Source organism: Staurois parvus, unplaced genomic scaffold (assembly GCF_062004578.1).
Source record: "Staurois parvus isolate SC_StPar_1 unplaced genomic scaffold, SC_StPar_1.0 ptg000453l, whole genome shotgun sequence".
Taxonomy (NCBI): domain Eukaryota; kingdom Metazoa; phylum Chordata; class Amphibia; order Anura; family Ranidae; genus Staurois; species Staurois parvus.
The window spans coordinates 1-26,098 of record NW_028318249.1 but is presented as its reverse complement, the minus strand read 5'-3'; the positions used below and the strand labels follow the sequence as shown (position 1 = coordinate 26,098).

General features: G+C 44.8%; 1 protein-coding gene across 4 annotated transcripts in view; it reads right to left on the bottom strand.

Annotated features, from left to right (window-relative positions):
• Positions 1–23,874, bottom strand: part of LOC149453044 (uncharacterized) — an 86,376-nt gene extending 62,502 nt beyond the window's left edge. For 2 of the 4 annotated variants that reach the window (XM_089688735.1, XM_089688736.1), the window contains exon 1: positions 23,617–23,874. The gene's annotated coding sequence lies outside the window, so the exon portion shown is untranslated. The remainder of the gene's footprint in view (positions 1–23,616) is intronic. The other 2 variants (XM_089688733.1, XM_089688734.1) reach the window with 1 other exon arrangement.
• Positions 23,875–26,098: the final 2,224 nt, after the last annotated feature.

Sequence of the window (26,098 nt, the reverse complement as noted above, 5' to 3'; positions counted from 1 at the left end):
TGCTAGGCGGGCCTAGAGAGAGAGGGGGAGAGAGAGAGAGGGAAGAGAAAAGAGGGGGAGAGAGAGAGAGAGGGGGGGGGGGAGAACAGAGGGGGAGAGAGAGGGGGGAGATGTGCTGTGTGGGGAAGAGGAGATCTCCTAAAGTGGAGTTCCACTCAAAAGTGGAAGCTCCACTTATTTGCCTCCTCCTTCCCCCTCCACTGTCATATTTGGCACCATTTGGAGGGGAGGGAGGAGCGGATACCTGTTTGTGACAGGTACCCGCTCCCACTTCCGGCTCAGTTTGCCACAGCGAAGTGAGCCGGAAGTTCGGCCCCCTCCTCCCTCTTAGTCTCCTGGCAACTTTCACAGATCCCAGAAGACTGCCGGAGCAATTAGTACGCGACTTGCGCTTGCGCAGTGGGCACCAGGCTGTGAAGCTGTCATAGTTTGGTGCCCACAGTTTAGATGCTGGCGCCATGGAGGACAGAAGGAGAGAAGGGACTGCGTGTGTGAGAACGTGGCTGGACTCTGGGACAGGTAAGGGTGTGTTTATTAAAAGTCAGCAGCTGCAGTTTTTGTAGGCTGTTGACTTTTAATAATCACAAAAATGTCTGGAACTCCGCTTTAAGGGCTCTGCCAACAGGGACCCAGTCCTCAACTCTCACTGTCTTCCGCCATGCTGACTCCTGTACCCTGCCGGTACCGATCACTCACTGTGTTTATTTAGAGAAACCTGCCTTCATGGTGGGTCACAGTGGGACTTTAATTCCGCTTTAACAAGCCATGCTACCTAATGTCATTGACCATATTTGGTCAATGACTTCACTCGGAGATACCCGCTGGATTGTTTACTACATGAAACAAGCCAGCGGGAGGGGAAGTCACTCATTTAGTGGCAGTAGTGATACCACCACCAACTGATACAAAGTTTGGCTACAGAAATAAGAAATAACACCATAGGTTGTCGATCCAGGGAGCATCCGATCGTCTTAGGACAGGGTTCGGCAAGCTGACAATTGTAATCTACCGACAGCTGGATTGTGAACACGGCTCTGCTTCTCCCCAGCCTCAGCCACTCTCTTGTCCACTACAGAGCGGAGAGTGGGAGGCAGCATAGTGCTGGATGGAGGTCAGAGTTCCTTAGTTAACCTTTCGAATTAAGCAACAGGTGATTGGTTGCTAGGTGGTACCACCACTAACTGATGCAAATTTGCAAAGGTCCCAATTGAAAGAGGAGACCGGGACCTTTCCCTGAGTACTGGACATGTGTGCTGGGAGCTCGCAGGGCACGCGCTCTCAGCACATATGTTCTTTTTTAATAGAACGCAAATGTGCGGGCGCTCGGCGTCTACAAAACAGGTTAAGCTACAAAACACTGAAGTGTGAATGCAGCCTCAGGCTCCTGCACACAATACCTGCAGGTCTGTGCTTACTATAAGGTTAGGCACCAAAGAAATGTCTCTATGAGTATGACACTCCTCCTATACCAACATTATTGCGCCAATATAACAGAGAGTGGATATAATTAATAGGTGCTGCTATTAATAAAAAACTGTAAATAATAATAAGTTGTGATAAACAAAATAACCACAAATAATAGCGCAATCCTAAATTGAATCAATAAATTAATTTGCACAAATATATATAACCACCACCAAATATGTGCAAATTAATAGTGCAATAACATAAATAAGGGATCTCAATATAGTCCATTCAAAAAAGTCCATATATCAATGATCCTCAATCAATGAAGTACTGAGATCCTCCTTCATCAAATGTGATATTCAGTGCTCAGAACACCCCATCAAAATGCACACTCACCATGTGCTAGTAATTAACCAGCATATTAGTATATATTCACCAAAAAGACTCCAAAAGAAGATCCTCATGTGTTGGTAATCAATCAGCATATCAATATATATCCGGTATTCCACCAAACAAACTCCAAAGGAAGATCCTCTCATATCCAAATTAGCACATGTGGGTAAAGAAAGAACTCGCCAGTGTAATATTATCCAACAAATTTATTGTAAAAAAAACCCCCTTAAAATCACACTCACAATAAGTAAGAAAAAAGCATTTGATACATCAGGGCACAGAGCCCTGTATCCAGTGTCTCACCTGCCTGCCTGCACTCAAAATGGTGGTAGTACGATCACGTGATCCGGACACGTGCGTCGGAGTGCGTGGTGACGTCACCGCTAGCCACACCCTCTGTGCTTATACCAGTGTTTCTCAACTCCAGTCCTCATGGACCCCCAACAGGTCATGTTTTCAGGATTTCCCTCAGATGAAACAGCTGTGGTAATTACTAAGGCAGTGAAACTGATCAAATCACCTGTGCAAAATAATGGAAATCCTGAAAACATGACCTGTTGGGGGTCCATGAGGACTGGAGATGAGAAACACTGGCTTATACCAACGTACGGGCGTTCAGTTGCAGAGCTGTAGGCAGTGTAAATGGACTATGAGCGAACTGATCAGCATGTTCGCAGTCTTTTCAAACCACAAGTCGAACTGCCTTTGTGGATCATTAATTCATTAATTCACAGATCTCTGCCCACTGCACAGCCACACCATTTAAAAAATTTGGCAGCAGGTACACGGAGAAGAACCCACAGCTGCTGTCACAGAGAAGGGGGCTTTGGTACAGGTTCAATAGGTGCATGCAGGGGTGGACTGACAACTCATGGGGACCCCAGGCAATAAGGGATCATGGGGACCCTGTGTCCTTGCCCAAACTCAAAAAAGCCTATGAAAAAGGTACCAGGGGCATCTCATGGGGCCCCCTACTGACCCCGGGCCCTCAGGCAGTGCCCAAGTTTCCAAATGTTCAGTCCGCCCCTGGGTGCATGTTACGTGTTACACCCATGTTTAGGGTGTAAAATGTAACATGCTACTAAAGGTGAATTTAGCCTTTAAAACCATTGACACTGTGTGGCCCCCACTGCCTGCGGTTTTTCTTTTTTTCAAATTATAAACAAGCTGGCCAGCAAAATATTTGGTGAATGACTTCAGCCAATATCACTGACTGGTCTGGACATCCCAGTAGGAGGGGATTGTTGGCGCAGGTCGTCACGTTTATATTGGCGAGTCGTCGTTCATTGCGATTGATATTGGATCTACTTCGCTGGACAACGTAACTGATGCTGGATTTACACCGTGGGACATATTCATTGACCATCGGTGTGCGATGTCGTGTTTGTGTTGGCGAGTCGGCCGGGCATTGCTCATTGTGACTGACACTAGATTTAAATTAAATCGCTGGACAGTGTAATTGATGATGGATTTACACTGTGGGGCATGTTTTTTAATGGCAGAGTGAATAGTTGTGCTTCTATCAGAGGGTAGTAGGGTGTTGTTCATTGTGATTACATCGCTGGATGATGGTGATGAATTAACACTGTGGGACTTTTTTTCTTTTCATACATTGTCAACAGTGTTTGTGTGTTTATTTACAGTGTATTTTCGGTGGGAATGAGTAACCAGACAAGATATCTGGGGACCTGCTATCCTTATGGCCCCTTTCACATGAGCAGACTAATCAGGCCTGGTTGTCTGTATTTCAAGCGGATCCGATCGGACGATCCATTGCTCTTTATTGAGCGGTGGGTGTAAGCGGACATGTGTCCGTTTACACCCTCCTGCATCCGGTTTGATCCTACCCACTAAAAAGAGACGGATGGGGATCCATTCCCCATCTGTCTGACGGATTGGATCAGATGACGGGTGGAAATGGACAGGTGGCCCGTTTACATCCAACAGCCCATAGAGGACAGCAGGCTGTGTTCATGTCTGCTCTGCATAAGCAGAGCGGACATGGATCTGTCACCTGCTTCCTCAGCGGGGATCAGCGGACAGATCCCCTCGCTGAGAGAGCAGATCCGCTGATGGGTTCCACCAAGTGTGAAAGGGGCCTAAGAGGAATTCCAGGTTCTGATAACTACAGTATGAGCCTCCTGCGCTACTAGATGAACAATGCTACCGAATGGGGAGGGCTGCTAGCACCCAACCATATATCAAATGGATACTAGAGTAGACAAATATATATATATATATTGGTGCAGCGCTTAACCTAAATGTTACCTACTAATAAATAAAATACAATAATCATTATTTTTATGTGACTATTAGTGTACACTGTGAATAATAGTCCCTTATCGTGAAGTGAACTGATCCACTCAGGGAGCTAAAGTGAAAACAAAGAAGTGACTAAACATGGTACCATAACAAAAAACAGTGAAAACAAAAAGTCCAAATGGGACTGTACTGATGTGAATAAAAAACAAACAGTATACAAAGAATCCCTGAAATTGGGACCAATAGCTCACAAAATAGTGATCACAATGGCTCAATAATGCCCAATAAGGAAAAGAACCAAGTGACAATAAGTGAATCCCTAAATGAGGGATCAAATTCCACAAAAGTGACAAGTGCTGTGTTATAACATCAAGAGAAAAAAAATATACCAAAATTATATGAACATATAAAAATAATGTTATGAAAAACATCAACACCACTTAAATTTAAATAATATTATGCAATAAGTCCAAAAGAAAAAGAAAAAAGAATATACAAAAAAAGCATATAAAAATATATAAAAAATTCAAAGTTGCGTGAACACCAAGTATTCCAACGCTTTTTGAAACGTACAGGTGATAAAGTGGATGTGCATAACAACCAATGGGAAATAATCCATAAGCGGCTGAATTGCCCCCTCAGCTCCTTGAAGCGACCCAAACGGGCCAAAACGTTTGATATCCCCTTCACTGCTATGCGTAATAAGCAGCAGGGTCACCTCCAGAGATGTTAAAATGAGATACAGCCAACTCACATTAAGATTAAGAAGGTAGAGATAGAAGAGATCTTCCATAGTGGAAATCAGTTTAATATACTTTTAAGAACATATATAGCCAATTGCCCACTCACTTTGCATTAAAATAGAACAAGCTGTAAAACCACATGCTATGGGTGTACTTGCATGGGTTTTTAGGTGTAGCAAGATGGCATCCACGCCAAAAATACGTCACCACGTTCCTACGCGTTACGTCCCGTTATCACGAGACTTCCTCAGGGTAACGTCATTGGTGACATGCGGCTTTATATAGGGAAAATGGATGTCAATCACAGTTCAGAGGCAGACCTGCTTATTGCTCCTACCTCTCAGGAAATCTCCTGCGGCCATTACCAGGGAAAATGTAATATTATTGATGATACTTATATTTCTACGCTTTTATTTATATAACTGATCAATATATATTAAACCGGAGCTTGTGAAATAACACTTTTAAACTGTAGGTAACCCTACGGTGGCCATTTTAATGGGGTCCTGTATAGAAGATAATCTATGAGATGCTCCTACCTCTCAGGAACTTCAATAGCTATACAAATCGGGGGACTATTAATATCTGAAACCTACACTTTTATTAAATCTAAAAACATAAGTTAAAACAGGGCATGTATATCTGCACTAATGCAGTTCTAAACCTTTATTAATAGCAATCAAAAGTTGAACATATATCGAATGTACTAAAAATATATAAGGAGGTGATGACTATTTAATATGGCGATCTATACCTATTTAAAATCATTTTTGTTGATATCTATAAAAACTAATGCCATAAATACTACTTAGGATAAAAAACTATAAATTTTACAGAAGAAAAGAGAAAAAACTGCTATTTACTATTTTTTCTTATTGTTGTATATGGCCCCAACCTAATGTCACAAAAAGATATATGATACACTAAAAAGTGCGTTTTGGAGTGACTATTTATGGTGTATCAATGCGTTATAAAGTGCGTTTTGGGATGTCACCTAAAAATAATGATTATTGTATTTATTTATTAGTAGGTAACATTTAGGTTGAGCGCTGCACCAGGTTTTGATAAGTCCACTCCCTAAAGACTCCCCCCCCCCCCGACATCCACCAGCCTAGGGATGTGGTGATGAGGCCCTTGTCCCTATGAAGCAGGCAAGGTACCCCTACCAAGTTGAGGGCACGTGGCGTGGCCTGGCATGGTATGGTTCAGGAAGTAGGGGGGTGCATGCTTCCTGCTTCTCTATTTCCTGACCAGTCAAGCTGAATGGCTAGATAAGGATTTGGTATAGATTTTGGAGGGACCCCATGCAACCATAAAGAAACCGGCAAGGGAATTACATTTAGCAGCAATTTTTTTTTTCTGCATGTCACTTTTGCTGGACTACATCTTACAAGTGTGCCGCTTCATGGGCAGATTTACAGTATTCCCCAACATGTTATCTGAAGATATTTACCTGTGAGACAGGTAAGTCCAGATTTATTATTTTAATTGGCATTTTAGTCTTACCATGGTGATTCCAGTATTTATTTGTACAACAAACACAATTCTCATTTGTACAGTATAGTACATGACACAGGATCTATAGTTTTAACCCTGTGTTATGCTGCCACCTTCAGGAGATGGGATGCTAAAACAAGAAAGCAGTAAGGATGGCGCAGAATAACTCCTCCAGCTCTTAGCATGCCTCAGTTTTTCGCTATTATCCTTAAAAGGAACTTTGCCCTAAAAAAAAAAAAAATACTGTAGCTGCTGACTTTTAATAAACATAACAGGGATCCAGCGCTGTCCTCACCAAGGCCAGTTCTTTGCCGGTCTTAGGGTTCCGCGGCACGGCCATCTTGGATGTGGAAGCCGGCAGTGACTTTCTGGTGCTTTACAGCTGGCTTCCCACTGTCCATGCACAAGTAGTGTTGCACTTTCCCAATAGGAACCCACTCAAAAATAAATATATATATATATATCACCCAAAAGTATTAGAAGTTCTGCTTTAGGAGTATGGACTTCAGCTCTTTTTTCTGAGAGAAGTAATGGTTTCTTTTTATGATTTATTTTCTTCAAGACTCTTCTGTGAAGATTCCTAGTTGCTCCATAGCCACTGCCACTTCATTTTGCAGCTTTGCAAGTTGGTTGACTCCTTGATAGAGCCTTGGAGGATTGTGCCCAGATCCCACCTGAGAGAAAATGTGGAGCCAAACTTTGCTCTAGGCACTGGATCCTGTGTGAGGTGCTCACCTTGGCACTTAGTGCATTGTATTTGAGCTATCTGCATGGTGCTATACAGTTCCAGGGTTGAGGTCCATCCACTGGTGGTACCCTGTCTCTGAAGATCCTTCCTAAAGGGTATGACCACCGGTACAGTGAAGACTGTTTGGGATGCCCTTGAGGGGGCTGTTGTTGCGCACCCGGATTGCAATCAGTGAGTACCTAAGGGCTTGTTCTACAGGTGGTGCATCAGTAACCCTTGCTGCTACTATACTCTATATACCTGGAATTATATATATTGTTGGTTATCTCTGTAAGGCATCATGCCATTTTTGCCAAAGGTCATGTTAACTGCAATCAGTCTGCCTCACCTTCTCCTCCAGAATCTATCTCTGTTATTTTCTACAGCTTCTGTAGCTGTGGCCAATGTGGAAGTCTACCCTATCCCCTCAGATGGGTTGGTACATGGGGAGCTTTAGTCTATAGGCTTAACACCTAGCCTAAATGTATTTGCATAGACTGTTCTATGCCAAGCTGAATCCTTAGATGGCCCCATCCTACTACTGTTCCCAGGACTTCAGACATTGAGGATCTCTTTTGCCTTTGGTTTGGCAAGCCATCACTCTGGTCTGACACAGCTTCTCTCTCCTGAGATCAGTACCACAGGGACATCTGCCTCATACTGCAACTAATGGCTGATAACTTCTCCTATTGGGTACTTAAACGTTGCATGGAGTCTGCCAGGTTTGTCATTGTAACTTTCATGTGGGGGACTTTCCAGGCCTTGTAGCCTTTTTTTCTAAGTATTGCCATGCCTTGGACCTGTCTACTGTACCAAGGGTCTTCTCAATGCACACTTACTTATTACTAGTAAACAAGGATTCTTGCTTTCCATATATTGCAATACATATTCAAGCTGGCCAAATGCATCAAAGTGATCCCTCTTTAGCCATCTGCTACTCTACTGTGCAAAATGCCAACAGGTCAGTCAACATCCATCAGACTGTGCAGATCCTATTGAGATCCTGGATGATCCTCAAATTCTAGAAATAGAACTCAGAGCTGGATCCTTTCATTGCTCTGAATATCTGAGCCTGATTCTAATCCTTGTCCTGTGCAAAGTTTTTCCTTCCCCTAGAAATGCTCCAAACTTTTCACTCCCATGTTCAGACTCTGAAGTCCAGGACCAACCGACCCTGATTTTGCATAAGCGTTAAGGATTTAATGGGGTCCTTCTTGAGGAAGTCCCATATCCCCATCTTCACACCAGACTGTTGCTGCTTACCATTCTGCAGCATGGGACATGAATGTGTAATATCTGGTTTATCCCATTCGCTGTCAGGCAGGACCAGGCTTGCCCTGATGTTCAACGCTAGATGCAAAAAATGTCCTTCCTCCCAATGCTTTGGTTGGTGCTGTTGACGAATGTCAGCTTTTTCGGCTCAGCAAAAGTTCTAGGCACCCTTTTAGTATGAAGGACTTGGTCATTGCCAAAAATAATGTACTAGTAGGTGTAGTAGAGTAATAGAAATCCAACAGACCCAACAGTCATGACATGCATGCCGCTGATTCTGTGTCATTGAATCACTAATTGAAAGGGGCATGTTCAAAATAATAGCAGTGTGGAGTTCTATTAGTGAGGTCATTCATTCTATGAAAAACAGGTGGCAATTATTGCCCTTATTTAAGGAAGGAAGGCAGCAAATGTTGTACATGCTGGTTACAGTGCATTTCTCTCTGAAATTCTGAGGAAAATGGGTCGTTCCAGACATTGTTCAGAAGAACAGCGTACCTTCATTAAAAGGTTGATTGGAGAGGGGAAAACATATAAAGAAGTGCAGAAAATGATAGGCTGCTCAGCTAAAATGATCGCAAATGCTTTAAAATGGCAACCAAATCCTGAAAGACGTGGAAGAAAGCGAAAAACTACCATTCGAATGGATAGAAGAATAGCCAAAATGGCACGGACTCAGCCAACAATCAGCTCCAGGAAGATGAAAGAAGGTGTAAAGTTCCCTGTGAGGACTGCTACAATTAGAAGACGCCTATGTGAAGCCAAGCTATCTGCAAGAAGCCCCCGCAAAGTCCCACTGTTGGAAAAAAGACATGTGCTGAAGAGGTTACAATTTGCCAAAGAGCACATTGACTGGCCTAAAGAGAAATGGCGCAACATTTTGTGGACTGATGAAAGTAAGATTGTTCTTTTTGGGTCTAGTGGCCGGAGACAGTTTGTCAGACGACCCCCAAACACTGAATTCAAGCCACAGTACACTGTGAAGACAGTGAAGCATGGTGGTGCAAGCATCATGATATGGGGATGTTTCTCATACTACGGTGTTGGGCCTATTTATCGCATACCAGGGATCATGGATCAGTTTGAATACATCAGAATACTTGAAGAGGTCATGCTGCCTTATGCTGAAGAGGAAATGCCCTTGAAATGGGTGTTCCGACAAGACAACGACCCCAAACACACCAGTAAACGTGCAACATCTTGGTTCCAGACCAACAAGATGGACGTTATGGAGTGGCCAGCCCAATCCCCGGATCCTAATCCAATAGAAAACTTGTGGGGTGACATCAAAAATGCCATTTCTGAGGCAAAACCAAGAAATAGAGAAGAACTGTGGAATGTCGTCCAATCATCCTGGGCTGGAATACCTGATCACAGGGGCCAGAAGTTGGGTGACTCCATGCAACACAGATGTACAGCAGTTCTCAGAAACAGTGCGACTACAACCAAATATTCATTAAGTCATTCAAAGGAAAGCAAAATCTTCAAACATTTTTCAGTTTATATAGTGAATGTTTGAGTTTGTAAAGAAGAATACAAACACTGATATTTTTTTGAACAGTCTAATATTCACTTTTCTTCAATTTTTTTTAGAGGAACAACACAAATTTGATCTATTTTTCTTCATGTTTTGATGCACATGCTGGATCGAAATGGGGCTCAGGTAAGTATAAGGGGGGCTGGGGAGCTGCATTCAGAAGGTTTTTTTACCTTAATGCACTGAAGGCATTAAAGTAAAAAAACGTTCTGCCATTAGAACAGATTTAAACTGAACTCTGCATTAGTTCTTCGCTGTATGGTCTTCAGCCTTCCTGTGCAGAGCGATAAGGGGGTACCTATGGTCCTCCTGTATGGGGCCCAGAGCTTGCAATTCAACAGGGGTCCGTCGGCAGAGTGGGACCTTTTACTTCCATGTACTGCTGACTGCTCTCCTGGTCTGCAGCAATTAAAAAAACTTCCTGGGCCCCTGGCGGAGTAATCCTTGTGCTACAGTACCCGACAACTGAATTAAAATTTGTGCCTGTTTGTGCCTGTATCAATGTTATTGCTGTGAACTGCAGTTGGATGTTGCAGTTGCAGAACCTGCTCCAATTTTTAAGTTTGTGAGAGTAGCATTGAGTTTATTCTTGCAACACTCTTTATCAACTCCCCCACTGAATCTACCAACATTTATTAAAATACCAATAAAAACATGAAACGTACATCTTTGTGTTTTAGTGTTAATATACGCAATTGGAAAGTATCTTAGCTCAGTGATTTTCAGCTTAGATTAAGTACAGTATGTTTACTTTTTTATAATTCAATGTTTACCAAACACACCCTGCGGTGTGTTAATATATCTCAAGCATAGTTCAAAAACTTGCGGCACTTCAGAATACCAGTAATCCATCCATGTCATTAAGCCAATTTGGGTCACCTCTACCTAAGACTGAAAAGGCTCACCCAAAAGAGGTGACTCCACAATGGGAAAGGTCAAATGCTGAAGGTATCTCAAGTAGCCTTTGAACACAGCCGTCTACTATCTGATCCAAACGCCCTGACACCCTTCCTCCAAACAAATACACCAAAAAGTAAAATATACCCCAGGATTTGGTTAATAATTGCATTTACCAGCCTAGTAAAAAAATAAGTCCCATCACTGTGACAATGGGAGCAACATAAGTCTCAAATTTCTGTGTCATTGAGAGAAAAATAACCCCCATAATTGTTATCAGTGGGATTAATTTCAGTGGAATAAAATAAACAATGAAATGTCCATGAAATAAAATGAGCCCCATCCTTGGTATTAATGGAATAAAATGAGCCCCATCCTTGGTATTAATGGAATAAAATGAGCCCCATCCTTGGTATTAATGGAATAAAATGAGCCCCATCCTTGGTATTAATGGAATAATGAAGCCCCATCCTTGGTATTAATGGAATAAAATTAGCCCCATCCTTGGTATTAATGGAATAAAATGAGCCCTATCCTTGGTATTAATGGAATAAAATGAGCCCCATCCTTGGTATTAATGGAATAAAATGAGCCCCATCCTTGGTATTAATGGAATAAAATGAGCCCCATCCTTGGTATTAATGGAATAAAATGAGCCCCATCCTTGGTATTAATGGAAAAATGAAGCCCCATCCTTGGTGTTAATGGAATAAAATGAGCCCCATACTTGGTATTAATGGAATAAAATGAGCCCCATCCTTGGTACTAATGAAATAATGAAGCCCCATCCTTGGTATTAATGGAATAAAATGAGCCCCATCCTTGGTATTAATGAAATAAAATGAGCCCCATCCTTGGTATTAATGAAATAAAATGAGCCCCATCCTTGGTATTAATGGAATAAAATGAGCCCCATCCTTGGTATTAATGGAATAAAATGAGCCCCATCCTTGGTATTAATGGAATAAAATGAGCCCCATCCTTGGTATTAATGGAATAAAATGAGCCCCATCCTTGGTATTAATGGAATAAAATGAGCCCCATCCTTGGTATTAATGGAATGAAATGAGCCCCATCCTTGGTATTAATGAAATAAAATGAGCCCCATCCTTGGTATTAATGGAATAAAATGAGCCCCACCCTTGGTATTAATGAAATAATGAAGCCCCATCCTTGGTATTAATGGAACAAAATGAGCCCCATCCTTGGTATTAATGGAATGAAATAAGCCCCATCATTGGTGTTAGAGAAATAAAATGAGCCCCATCCTTGGTATTAATGGATAAAATGAGCCCCATCCCTGGTATTAATGGAATAAAATGAGCCCCATCCTTGGTATTAATGGAATATAATAAATTTGCCATCATTGGCGCTAATGGAATAAAATGAGTCCCATCCTTGGCGTTAATGGAATAAAATGAGTCCCATCCTTGGCGTTAATGGAATAAAATGAGTCCCATCCTTGGTGTTAGCAGAATAAAATGAGTCCCCTCCTTGGTGTTAGCAGAATAAAATAAGTCCTGTCATTGGTAATAATGGAACAAAATAAGCCCATTTTGGGTGGCAGTGGGAGCAAGATAAGTCCCATTGTTGATGCCAGTGAGCTAAAATAAACTCTATATTGTTGAAGTTATTTGGATAACAAAAACCCATATCTGGCATCAGAGGGATAGAAGCCCCATTGTTGGTGTCACTGGAATAAATTAGAAGAGAAAAGAGCTAGAGCCTCAAGGACTGCGAGGGGAGAGGTAAGTAATACCACCTGTTCATTCCCCCATGAACATGTAACCCTTGTAACGCATCAGGGCCCCATTGCATGAGTTTTTTTTTTCATTCTGGAGTTGGGATTTAATGATTGGTGTCAGCAGGATAAAATTAGCCCCATCAGTGTCAAGGAAATAAAATAAGTCACAATAAATAACACCAATCTTTGGTGTCACTGGGATAAAATAAGCAGAATTATTCATGTCAGAAGGGTAAAGTCATTGGTGTCAGTGAAATAAAATAATCAGAACCATTGGTGTCAGAGACATAAAACAAGCCTGGTTATCGCTATCAGTAGAATAGGATAAGGGTCAAATTGTTGTCAGGGGGAAGAAATAAGCCCCAGACTGTTCATACCAGTGGGATAAAAAGCAATATCATTGGGTGTCAATGGAATAAAATAAACACCAATGTAGTGACAACGGGTGTAAAATAAGCCTTAGCACTGGTGTCAGTGGGATAGCATAAACTCTAAGTTGTTGCTGTCAGTGGATCAAAATAAGCCCCATCTTGGTGCCACTCAGAGGAAACTAAGTTCCATTGTTAGTGTTGGTGTCAGTGGCCCTTGATTTCCTGCCCTGACACCTCGGAATGACCCCTATTGATTATACACCTGGAGTGCTCTCCAGGCAAGCCATTACTTTTCCACATTATCCCCAACTCAATTTTTTAATAAAAGAACATTATCAGATTTGAAATCCTTGTGATCTGGTAAAGGCCCACTTGGACACGCTCTCCCAATACCCGACTCTGTGTTGTCTACATCAGAGGAAGAGCTACATCTCCATTTAACCGCTTGCCGCCCTGCCACTGTGTTTATACGTGTGCAGGGCGGCAGTGGAGCGCAAAACCACGTTTAAAACGGGTTCCGCGTTCCCGACACTTTCGCCGGCAGGGGGGCGCGCGCGCGCTCCCGCCGACCCGCGGGTGATACTATTTGATCCAGGAGGGATCAATCATTAGATTTCAGCCAGTGATTTCTGGCTGAAATCATATGATCGGTCCCTGTCCTATCCTGTCCTGTGTTGATATTTACACAGGGCAGGATATGATGTCATTCTTCTCTGCCTGGACACATTCCGTTCCAGACAGAGAAGAAGACATCCAAAAAGTGAGTACACAAGCACTACACTACAGTTAGAACACTCTAGGACACATTTAACCCCCTGATCGCCCCCCCCCCTCCAGTTAACCCTTCACTGCCCTGTCACCAGTGTTACTGATCAGTGAAGCGATTTTTACTGATCAGTGTCGCTGGCGACTTCCGATAGAGTTAGCGCCCCTCCCAGATAGCGCCAGATTGCCCGCCAGTACACCAGTAATCCCGTTTAACCCCTTGATCGCCCCCCCGTCCAGTTAACCCCTTCACTGCCCTGTCACCCAGTGTCACTGATCAGTGAACCAATTTTTACTGATCACTGTATCAGTGTCGCTGGCGACTTCCGATAGAGTTAGCGCCCCTCCCAGATAGCGCCAGTTTGCCCGCTAGTGCACCAGAAATCCCATTTAACCCCTTGATCGTCCCCCTCCCCCCCCCAGTTAACCCCTTCACTGCCCTGTCACCAGTGTCATTGATTACAGTGAACAGATTTTTACTGATCACTGTATTAGTGTCACTGGTGACTTCCGATAGTGTTAGCGCCCCTCCTAGATAGCGCCAGTTTGCCCGCTAATGCACGGGATTTTTTTTACCAAAAACATGTAGCAGAATACATTTTGGCTTAAATTTATGACTAACTTTGAGTTTACGATATATTTTTTATAGCTGAAAGTAGAAAATATTGTTTTTTTTCAAAATTTTTGTGGTTTTTTTGTTTATAGCGCAAAAAATAAAAAGCGCACAGGTGATCAAATACCACCAAAAGAAAGCTCTGTTTGTGGGAAAAAAAGGACGTAAATTTTGTTTGGGTACAGCATTGCATGACCGCGCAATTATCATTTGAATTAGTGCAGCGCCAAACAGCAAAAAAAGGCCTGGTCATTAAGGGGGGTAAATCCTCTGGGGCTCAAGTGGTTAATAAAAAAACAAAAAAAAAACAAACAAAATCAAGCGCAAATCAACACCTCAAACAATGCCTTAAATATAGAGTAAAAATCAATAAACATATGAGATTTTCAAATTAATTAAAGTGACTAGAGATGAGCGAATCGAACATGACGAAGTGGAATTCGTTTCGAAGATTGGGAAAAATTCGATTCGCGACGAATCCGAAAATTAGCTAACTTCGGATGCACGAATCGAATTTTCCCAAAAATGGCGGCGACATGTGTGGCGACGGAGCGGGGATCTCTGGGAAGGCGCGCAGACAAGGCGCGCTGACCCATAATGCATTCATTCATGACATGTGATCGCATTAGCCAATCAGCAGCCAGCCAGCCAGCACTGTGTAATGGTGGAGCTATAAATCGCGGCCATCTTAGAATTCTCCATTAGCCTCCGGTCATTCAAGAGAGACAGACCTGTCTGTATTAAGGGACAGAGTTAGGGCCACAGAGACTTTAGGGCCACAGAATCGTTACTCGGGGACACAGAATCGTTACTCAGGGACACAGAATCGTTACTCAGGGACACAGAATCGTTACTCAGGGCCACAGCTATCAAAGAATCGAAAATTTAAAGTGACATACACCCTTTTTTGTTTTGGTGGCTGTCGTGCACAGTTGGTGCTGCAGTTTGCCGATTGTGCAAAATAAACTGACTTTCTGCTTCACAACCACTATTGTACGTTCAAAGAGTTAAATCCATTTACACGCCGGCTGGCGGTAATATTTTTTCGGTGATTAGTGCATTCCAGTGACACAAACGTACAGTTTCCAGCCAACGGCAAGCTGCAATTGACCGATTGTGTACAATAAACTGACTTTCTGCTTCACAACCACTATTGTACGTTCAAAGAGTTAGATCCATTTACACGCCGGGTGGCGGTAATATTTTTTGGGTGATTAGTGCATTCCAGTGACATAAACGTACAGTTTCCAGCCAACGGCAAGCTGCAATTGACCGATTGTGCAAAATAAACTGACTTTCTGCTTCACAACCACTATTGTACGTTCAAAGAGTTAAATCCGGTTTTATTTTTGGGGTGCTTATTGAATTAAAGAGTATGTTAGACAACACGCAGAGGAGTGGCAGAGGAGGCAATGTTTCAGGAGCGAGCAGACGTGGCAGCAGAGGAAGGGGTCGAGGCAGCACTAGTCGCAGCCAGAGGCCAGTGCTCCCGGTGTCATCCAGCGGTCGTGTCTCCACCGACAACCCTGCCGTCATCGATTGGTTGACTCGGTCGTCTTCCTCTTCCCAGGTCACCTCTGACACCTACAGCCAACGGTCGGTGGGTACGTCAGACACAACCGTTAGTTGGCATGGCCCGGGAGCAAGCCCACTGAAATCACGTGTCCTCTACCTGCCCCTGTCCTTTGGTGTTCCCTCACCAAGCGAAGTATCGCATGCTGTGGGCTCAGCCCCACTGTACAGTGAGGAAGAGCTAACAGAGGGCGATCAGGAACGGGGGGAGACATCCGCCTCTTCAGCAGCCAGGCGAAGAAGTACTGGCGAGGAGAGTGGCTCGGTAGCCGGTCTAGAGACAGGTCTGTCTCCTGACCCACACGCAGCCGAGGGGGCTAGTAGTGACGCGGAGACCCTAATTGATGATGATGAGGCTGATCGCACTTGGCAGCCTCGTCGTCATCAGGCTATTGCTTCCGCATCATCAGGAGAAGAGGGTGCCAGCTTGCCAGCGAGCAAAACAGTCGGTGGGTTGCCCAGGAGGCAGCAGGGTCGCAGCAGTGTCAGTGGAGGCAAACAGCCACGGAGTAGAGCACCAGCTCCACTGCAGCCTACCACCACGGCCAGTAGTGGTGCCGGTGTGCACGGAGGAAGTAGCAGTCAGCCAGTGAGGAGTAGCGGGGGCAAAGTTTCCTACTCGGCGGTGTGGCAATTTTTCGTCAAGCCGCCCGAGGAAGTAAACGTAGCCGTATGTCGACTATGTGGCCAGAAAGTCAAGCGTGGCCAGGGGGCCCATGTTGGGACTACAGCGTTGCGTCAGCATATGCAGCGTCGCCATTCGGTGGCCTGGGAAAACCGTGATAAAGATACGGCGGTTCTGCCTGCCCCAGCCCCCGCTCCATCACCCGCTCCGTTACTTGCTCCGTCACCCGACGTCAATCGCCCTCTATCAGCCAGTCAAGGCTCCAACACCTCTGCTGAGGGGAGTTGTCGCTCGTTGGCATCTTCCGCTCGTTCAAATGCTCCTTCTCCTGCTACTCCTCTTCACGGATTCCGTCAGCAGTCTTTCTTGGAATCCGTTTTCAAGAGACAACAGTTTGCGAGCACGCACCCGACGGTGCAGAAGCTGAACGTCCTCCTGTCCAAGTCGCTGGTGCTGCAGTCCCTCCCTTTCCAAGTGGTGGACTCAGCACCTTTCCGAGAAATGATGGCTTGTGCCGAGCCGCGGTGGAGAGTGCCAAGCCGGCATTTCTTCGCCAAAAAGGCAGTGCCAGCACTGCATTCACATGTAGAAGAGATGGTGGGCCAGTCTTTGAGCATGTCGGTCTCTGCCAAAGTGCACGGCAGCGCCGACGTGTGGAGCTGTAACTACGGTCAGGGACAGTACATGTCATTTACGGCCCACTGGGTGAACGTGGTGCCGTCACAGCCGCACCAGCAACTTGGAAGGGTCACGCCGCTTTTGCCTCCACGTTTGCACGTCCTTGGTCCAGCAAAGATGTCCGCCTCTACCACCTCTTCTTCCGCCGTGTGCTCAGCCGCCACCCCCGTGCCAAGTCCCATTACCCGACCGGCATATCACATGTGCAGGGCGCAACGGTGTCACGCTGTGCTGCACCTGGTATGCCTTGGCGAACGTAGTCACACAGGGGAGGAACTTCTGAGTGTAATGAACAGAGAAATCGACAGATGGCTGTCTCCGCGCAAACTGAAAATCGGAACCATGTTGACCGACAACGGAAAGAACATGGTGTCTGCTCTGCGTCAAGGAAGGTTGTGCCATGCGCCATGCATGGCTCACGTGTTCAATCTGGTTGTCAAGCGGTTCCTAAAATCCACCATCCCACTGCAAGACATCCTTAAAATGTCACGTAAACTTTGCATGCATTTCAGCCATTCCTACACCGCAAAGCACACCCTCCTTGAACTGCAGCGGCAGAACGGAATTGCACAGCATCGCCTGATCTGCGACGTTGCAACAAGGTGGAATTCAACCCTACATATGTTAAACCGCCTTTACGAACAGCGAAAGGCCATCACCGATTTCCTGATGTTACAAGCGGATAAAGGTACTCCCCTGTGTAACTTAGATGTCAGCCATTGGCAGCTCATGCGTGACACCTGCCGCTTGCTCAGGCCCTTTGAGGAGGCCACGCTATTCGTGAGTCGGCAGGACTATGGGATGAACGACGTCATTCCTCTGTTGCACGTCCTGGAACAAATGCTGTTAACAATGGCTGGTCAGGGTGCGGTAGACGTGGCGCACAGATCTCAACGCCACATGACCCCTGTGGGGGCAGGACAGGAAGAAGAGGAGGAGGTAGAGGAGGACATTGGTGCTCAGGAATTATTGAGTGAAATGGGTGGTTTTTCCACTCAGCGGACAGGAGTGGAGGAGCAGGAGCATCTGGTAGAGGAGGAGGAGGAGACAGAGGACCCAGACGCACCGTGGCAGTATGCTGTGGAGATGGAGGCAGGGAGTCCCTCGCATTCCTTAGCACAAATGGCCCATAGCATGCTCGGTTGCTTGCGTAGCGACAGCCGAATAATAACCATCAGACAGAGGGATTACTTTTGGCTGTCCACCTTGTTGCACCCTCGCTACCGTACAAAAATGGTGGCCTTTTTCACACCTGCTGAGAGGGAGGCCAAAATAAAGTACTATAAAAACCACCTATGTAGTCAGTTGGTCTCTGCCTTTCTGCGCCAACGTCCATCCTCAGACACTGTGGGCCCTGTGCGCTCGCGTTCCGCTGCCATGGCAGCAGGGGAGGGGTGGGGTGGTAGGAGCAGTGGCAGCTCCACCAGCAGCGGCTGCCTCAGTCTGCAGTCGATGATGAGTAGCTTTCTTCACCAGCGCAGTGAGGAAACTACTAACCAGCCGCAGCAGCAGCAGCATCAGGTGGACCTGGAGCAGGACCTCAAACAACAGGCTTGGGCCTACTTGGACAGCACCCTGCCAACCGAGGTAGACAATCCCCTTGACTACTGGGCAACGAAACTTGACCTTTGGCCCCAACTAGCTGAATTTGCCCTTGAAAGGCTGTCATGCCCGGCCAGTAGCGTGGCATCGGAGCGCGTGTTTAGTGCGGCAGGAGGTATTGTAACTCCGCGGAGGACACGACTGTCCACCCAAAGTGTTGAGAGACTCACGTTTGTGAAAATGAATCAGGCGTGGATTAGTCTGGATTTCAAACCACCAGTTCCTGACACAACTGACTAAATCCGCCATGAATCATGCCCCAAACATGTTATTTTTAACATAGGCCTCTGTATGGCCTTCAATTTAAGCTGCTTACGCTTCGCCACTCTGCCATGGGCCCCTGTACCGCCTCCTCTTGCTGCTGCCAGGTCCAGAGTGTGTCATGGGTCCCTGTACGGCCTCCCATTGCTGCTGACTTCATCGCCAGACTCTGCCATGTGCCACTTTCAGGTCTCCTTACACTGTTGGTGGGTTCCATTTTGTGATAGGGTGCTGTATGGCCTTCCATTGCTGCTGCCTCCACCGCCACCCTGCGCCATGTGCCTCTGTCGTCTGCTCACGCTGCTGACGGCTTCCGCTTTTTAACCGAGGCCTGTGTTTGGCTTCCGAATACTGCTGCATCCACCGCCACCCTGCGCCATGTGTCTCTGTCGTCTGCTCACGCTGCTGACGGCTTCCGCTTTTTAACCTAGGCCTGTGTATGGCTTCCGAATACTGCTGCCTCCACCGCCACCCTGCGCCATGTGCCTCTGTCGTCTGCTCACGCTGCTGCCAGGTCCATACTGATTCATGGCCCCCTGTACCGGCTCCTCATGAACGTGGTTCAGCGGGTTTGCATCACTTAACGTCAAATCGTTGACAAACGCTGGGACGTTCAGTGTTGTGCGCATTAAGCCAGACACCAAAGGGCAGCACAGACCTGTTATTACTCGCTCAAGCATGGCTGAACAAAACCAGTCTCTACCACAAATTGGACCCAGACCTGCCCAGGGTCTCGTAAGTAGATTGCACGGAGGAGTAGAGTTCGTTATTGGAATTAACTGTGAGGGACTTTTAAACCTAGGCCTGTGTATGGCCTTCAATTGAAGCTGCTTCTGCTCCGCCACTCTGCCATTGGACTCTTGATAGTCGTCTCCCCACGCTGCTGCTGGGGGGACTTTTTAACATAGGCCTCTGTATGGCCTTCAATTTTAGCTGCTTACGCTCCGCCACTCTGCCATGGGCCCCTGTACCGCCTCCTCATGCTGCTGCCAGGCCCGTAATCTGCCATGGGCCCCAGTACCGACTCCTCATGCTGCTGCCAGGCCCGTAATCTGTCATGGGCCCCTGTACCGCCTCCTCATGCTGCTGCCAGGTCCAGAGTGTGTCATGGGTCCCTGTACGGCCTCCCATTGCTGCTGTCTCCATCGCCACACTCTGCCATGTGCCACTTTCAGGTCTCCTCACACTGCTGGTGGGTTCCATTTTGTCATAGGGTGCTGTATGGCCTCCCATTGCTGCTACCTCCACCGCCACACTGTGGCTCCACACTCTGGTTTTGGCCCCGTGACTGCCCAAATGAGTGAAGTGTGCGGTGATTCTAAGATCGACGGCACTCATCTGCATGTCATACTGACTGACAGTATTATTTCTCTTCCCCAGCAGACTCCAAGGGCATTTAAATTAAAGGTACAGTGTTCTGCACTAATATAAAGGCTCTCTGAAGCCTAGAAACACCCTTTTTATAAGTTAAATTCGCAGCGAATATATTCGACTCGAATCAAATTTATTCCGCGAATTTGGCGAATCAGCCGAATCGAATTTTTGAATAATTCGCTCATCTCTAAAAGTGACCTTTCAAAAAAAAATTCCTTTTTAAAAAAATATCATTCATATTACAGTGTCCAAATAAAAGAAAAAGTCCTTTCTCCCCAATCAATTGTGAAAAAACAAATATCCAAGCAAAATGATGCTTCCACCAATCACCAGTGAAAAACCAACATCAACCGCACTCACCAGATGATGGTGAGTATTGCGCCTATTATGATGTTATGGACTCCTAGACCCCCTTTATAAGCTTTCAGGGCTCCTTCCCACCATATAGGATATAAGGTATTTTCTCCCACTCGCTCCTACCTTCTCCTCTCACCAAACTCCACAGCAGTGCAAGGGAAAAAATATATAAAAGTGTAATACTGCTAGTAAAAAATGCAATATTGGTAAAAATTGCCAGACCACTCACATTTGTGAAGATGAATAAAAACATCTATTTTATTGCCTCCATTGCCCCAAATGAGTTCCACTACTTCCACATCTCATACCAGAGACCTCACAGCCTGCTTGTAGCAAGGGATGACAGGATACAGCTCCAAAGATGGTCGCTTGGAACACACCGCTTGGCGTGCGTTCCACTCACCGGAAGTGACGCAGGACGTCAGGGCAGCAGACCGGAAGTGCGTCGACACGTTTTGCCCCACCCACAGGGCGTTCTCAAGACACACACCTCCAGTCTCAGGCCGCTTAAATAGCAATAAAAGGTCCCTCCCCTTCTCTTCCACAGGTCAATAAAGACAAATATGTAAACTACTAGCTGTCATCCCTTGCTCATACCCTGTGAGATTCCTTCAAAGCAGTGTTTCTCAACTCCAGTTCTCATGGACCCCCAACAGGTCATGTTTTCAGGATTTCCATTATTTTGCACAGGTGATTTGATCAGTTTCACTGCCTTAGTAATTACCACAGCTGTTTCATCTGAGGGAAATCCTGAAAACATGACCTGTTGGGAGTCCATGAGGACTGGAGTTGAGAAACACTGCTTCAAAGAGATATCAAATTGAATAGCTCAGATCTCTATCTACTCGTTAGTTCAACCCCACAAAACTTTATTATAAACTTGAACTAACCATGCCCAAACTCATAAGGAGACCCGAGACATGCAAATGAACTTAAAAACATATCACAAAAAATGATTACATATGTAAAGAGGAAAATCAAAATTAAAAAAGAAATAAAATGTAAATATATAATATACATTATAGTATGGATGTGTAAATATACATATTGAGGAAACAAATACCACAAAAGATAAAAACATAAAAAAAAAAAAAAAAATTTAAGAGAATATAAAAATAAAATTAAACATAAAACTAAAATAAAGAAAAAATAAAATAAAATAAGAAAATAAAATTAAAAATAAAATAAAAAAATAAAAATGTAAAATTAAATCAAAATCAGTATAAATAAATATTGTTCCCTCTATATATATACCCACCCAAAACAATTAAATTTCACTCAGATAAAGCTACCAGTTAGATAAATAACAATTAATGTCAATCTCTGCGTTTAACCCTTTAGGGATCAAAGTCCCCATCTGGTAGATCCATTTTGTTTAATTTTGAGAAATACTTTTAACCATATCACCCCCTCTCCATGGGGCATCCATCCTATCTATCCCACAGAATTTTAAAGATGTAGGATCCCTATTATGATAAACCCTAAAATATTTACATCTCCATTTAATATCTAAAAGGGAACAGGGAAAGGGATATAGATGCCAATTTGACCCACAAACAAGTGCAGAGGATGTACCTCTTCTCTCTGATACTCCTCAATCTGCTCCATAGTTTAAGGACCGGTTCACACTATTGCAGTGTGGGAAACCGCATGTGATTCGGACAGGAATCGCACTGTATTCCTGTTCAAATCACATGCCATTCTTTGCAGTCTTTCCCGCAGGAAAGGTGCATACCTTTTTTTTTTGCACTGAAATCAGGACTCATGGGTGTTCACAACTATGTGATCTGACTCACCCGAACCTGCAAACCTTTTTGGGGTGTCGTTCACTTAATATGTTGCTAAACCCCGGACCCTGCATTCACTATACCTGGTCTCCCACAGTACACTGAACATGGAAATGCAATAATTTTAGTAAAAATAAACTGCTAAATACGTTTACTCAACAGCATTTAGAGCGGTCTTGTGACTTCTATCAGCATCCAGCTGAGCACTGGTAATCTTGTAGTAGGAGTTTACATTCTCCTCTCACTGTCTTATGAGGCTACATGACTGATAGCCAGGGGCTACAACAATGACCTTTGACCCTCTGTCTGCACAGTGCTGATTGGCCTTGTGCCGATCACATGCACCCTCCCAAAAACAAAAACTCTCTAGCAATGCTCTGTGGAGCATGTGCAGAGCGTCTCCTAGGGCTTTGTACTATCAGAAGATGTTTTGGGGGTAGTGGGAGAAGGGGAGGATGAGAGAAGACAGGATCAAAGAGACTTTTTAAACAATGTGGAGGATTAACCCCTTAAGTTCCACAGTGAGTATAACCAGCATACTTTACTGCATATACAGACTGATTTTACTGTTGTGGGTTTAGTAACACTTTAACACAGACACCTGCAGTGGTTCGCATAAACGGAGTGTGACTCTGATGTGGTGCGGGAAATTAAAATAATTCCCTGCAAATCCCGCACCACATCAGTGTGAACCAGCACTAAAATAACTATATTATTGGTGTCATTAGGAAAAAAAAGCTCCATCACTGGTGTCACTGGAGTAAAATAGGGCCTATATCAGTGTCAAAGGTTCAAAATACGTCTCAGATTGCTGGTGCCAGAAGGATAAAACAAACCCCATCATTGGTGTCAACTGGATAAAATAATTAGAAATATAAATTTCTATCACAACCCCATTTGTGATGTCCGGCTACATAAAGAAAACTAGTGGAGCCACCACATCTATGGACTGGCAAGCTGCAATATATTACATTTCTCTTCACTTTATAGAATGTGGACTAAAACATTAGAGATGGCACACAGAAGCCCCATGCAATCACTACACAGATGTCACATATTATGGGATGCCAGTTTCATCAAGCCACAGTATCATCAAGTATCATCAAGTCCAATGATAAATCTAGAAACTCACCATAACTGATGTGCTCAGCACTCCGCCAGCTTCAAGACTTGTGCTCTATACGGTGACTTGCACTTTATGAATCTGAGCGTCAGTGGGGAACCACGGCCTCTTCTCTGCTGGAAGAAAAAAAATGCACAAGGTAAGCATGCCATAGTGGGCAAATACTGTATACTGCTTATGGAAAAAGTTCCTGGGAAGCCCAGCGCTCCTCAGCTTTAACCCCTTAACGCAGGCGCCTCCTGGCTCTTTAAGAGGCTTCTAATCATGTGACCACGATGATTGGCTGTCACAGCGGTCACATGATCAGAAAGCTCCGGATCGCAAGTAGAGATTGGCAGCGCGGACAGCGACATACAGGTACATTGCTGGTCCGCAAATGGTAAACCTATCACATACAGCTTTATACAAATCTTCTGTTTTTGTCATTTGCATACCCTGTTGGCTATGCTGCACACATGAAGGAAACATACGAACACATGGAACTCTTGCTGAAGCACATCCGGTACACCAAGTACAACTGGAATATCTGTGGTAGTGGCTCTGCTGCTTGGAATGCAGCTCACGTGTACCATGTACTGTTGCTACGTAGGCGAATGGGACAGCCATGCAATATGCTATGCTTCAGCCTTGCTACAGGTGTAGGCCACTACTGAAGCCTGGTTGAAAAACTCCCAGAGATGGCATCATCCCATCCTTTCCTGTTGCTAGGATGTTGCTAAGACACTTCCAGCCGTTACTGCTCACACCCACCATCACAGGAGCTCTCAAACATCCGGAGCAGGCATCCTCCAACAAGTTCCATCATGCCTCTACAAGTCATAGCTGTAACTGTCAATTTTGCAATGTCTTATGGGAAATGTAGTACAACAGCTAGAGAGCCGCAGGTTGCCTACCCCAGGTGTAGATGGTGACCCGTGGAGCACTTGAGTATCTTGGGGTTGCTATTGGAGACTTCAGAACTGTGACAAGAGACTGCTTTTCACCTTGGAGGCTTTGTGTACATGAACTGGAGTCGCATCATTGCGGTGCAGAGCCATAGGAGATATACAGTCCATGTGGAGCGCTCACACCTCTTCTGAATGATGATTATAGAAGGCCATAAAATAATAATAATCCCATACCCTGTCCAGTCCCATTCCAAGGAACAAACAGTAACTGCTCCTCTGTACTACAACAAAATGGCTGTCACACTTTTGTTGCCATGGTTACAAAGAGGGCTCACACTGGGCCTGTATGTTACTGGCCTGACCGCTAAACATGAAGATGTCTCCATTGTTATTGATAGGAGACAGGATATACCACAGTACTGACTGCACAGCACACGCCATGATACCTCACACCTCACTATACCGTATAATACCTCCCAAAGATATACAGGCCACACACAGCGCTGACATCGCTCCTTCTCACTGCTTACCAATGAATAATCATCATATAATGCCATACAACAATGAGAAACCCACACCAAGTGCCCGTCCCAGGGGACAACCTGTCTCCAGCAACAGACTCTCTGTACTACAACAAAATGGCTGCCAACCTCCTATTGTCATAGTTACACAAGAGGGTTCCCACTGGGCCTGTATGTATGGGCCGGACTACTAAATATTGGGGCGTCACCAGGAGAGGGGATGTACCTCAGTACTGACTGCACCATATATGTCATCATGCCTCACACCTCATACCTCACTATATCAGATTATAGCCCAGTGAGAACATCTCATTATACCTCACACCTCATTGTACCACATATACCTTCCACCTCATTATACCTCACATATAATACCTCACACCTCATTGTACCTCATATAATACCTTCCACCTCATTATACCTCACACCTCATTGTACCACATATAATACCTCACACCTCATTGTACCACATATAATACCTTCCACCTCATTATACCTCACACCTCATACCTCACTATATCATATTATAGCCCCATGAGAACATCTCATTATACCTCACACCTCATTGTACCACATATAATACCTTCCACCTCATTATACCTCACATATAATACCTCACACCTCATTGTACCTCATATAATACCTTCCACCTCATTATACCTCACACCTCATTGTGCCACAAATAATACCTCACACCTCACTGTACCACATATAATACCTTCCACCTCATTATACCTCACATATAATACCTTGTACCTCATATAATACCTCACACACAATACCTCACACCTCACTGTACCTAATTATACCTCATATAATACCTCACACTTCATTATAACCTCATATAATACCTCACATCTCGTTATATCTCACATAATACCTCACACCTCATTATACCTCACATAATACCTCACACCTCATTATACCTCACACCTCATTATACCTCACATAATACCTCACACCTCATTCCCTGACCTTAGGTCAGACTCTTCTTCATCCAATTACATACTTCAGAACAGACCCTCATTCATCCCATTACAAACCTCAGATCAGACCCTCATTCATCCAATTACATACCTCAGA